We start from the raw sequence: 895 nt of genomic DNA on the forward strand, positions 1-895 counted from the left end.
AATGGCGGGCAAAAGAGAAAGCCCCGTTGCTTTCCCTGTTTCGGTGGGGATCTTCTGAATTCGGTAGACGTCTTCCGGAAGACGGTGATTTTTAAAGACAATGGGCGGGTGGGGTTAGAAGGCGGACCAGCCCCTCCTCTTCTTCTTCCGGAAGAAAATCATCGGGATTTTTTTTGGAAGACGCTTTTATTATTTTGTCATGTGTTATTTCAATTTTTTAGTTTTTAATTATTTTATTATTATTGTTTTATTTCATTCTTTAGTTTATTTTTATTTTATTTTTATTTTCTTTCTACGTGACTTTACCGAAAGAACCAAGACTATAGACCCTTCCAGAAGACGTTGCCCATATAAGGGCAACAAAAGTCCATCTTCCGGAAGATGGGGCTTTGTTTTTTTTAATCTTCCCGTTGGATGTCATCGAATTCAGATAGCGGTCTTCTGAGATTGGAAGACGTCTTACGAATTTGTTAGAGCCAGCAAAATGAATGCCCAAGACGTCTTCTGGAAGATTTAAGAAAGTTTTATTGGGGGGAGGGGGAGAGATATTCCTATGCCGGAAGATAAAATCACAATTTCGATTTAAAGCTTTCGTGACTGCAGGGATTCATCTTCTTGGTTCATTCGGTAAAGTCACGTAGAAGGGAAGTAATAAAATAATAAAAATAAAACTTAATAAAATACAATTCTCACAAAGGGAAATCATAAAATAATAAAAATTAAACAACAAAAAATAAAAAACACGTAACAAAATGATAAAATAATAAAATAACATTTTTTTCTTTTATTATATTATTGTATTACTTCCCTTCTACGTGACTTTACCGAAAGAACCAAGAAGATAAAATCACAAGTTTAGGTGAAGGCTTCGGATTTCGGTAGAACAATAGAAGCG

At 35.1% G+C, this 895-nt stretch overlaps 1 protein-coding gene across 1 annotated transcript in view; it reads right to left on the bottom strand.

Annotated features, from left to right (window-relative positions):
* Nucleotides 1-50, bottom strand: part of LOC144955710 (CUGBP Elav-like family member 1-A) — an 11,808-nt gene extending 11,758 nt beyond the window's left edge. Inside the window, exon 1 of the mRNA XM_078885858.1 lies at nucleotides 1-50. This exon is cut by the window's left edge and continues 41 nt beyond it. The gene's annotated coding sequence lies outside the window, so the exon portion shown is untranslated.
* Nucleotides 51-895: the final 845 nt, after the last annotated feature.

Source organism: Lampetra fluviatilis, unplaced genomic scaffold, assembly GCF_964198595.1.
Source record: "Lampetra fluviatilis unplaced genomic scaffold, kcLamFluv1.1 SCAFFOLD_653, whole genome shotgun sequence".
NCBI classification, from domain to species: domain Eukaryota; kingdom Metazoa; phylum Chordata; class Hyperoartia; order Petromyzontiformes; family Petromyzontidae; genus Lampetra; species Lampetra fluviatilis.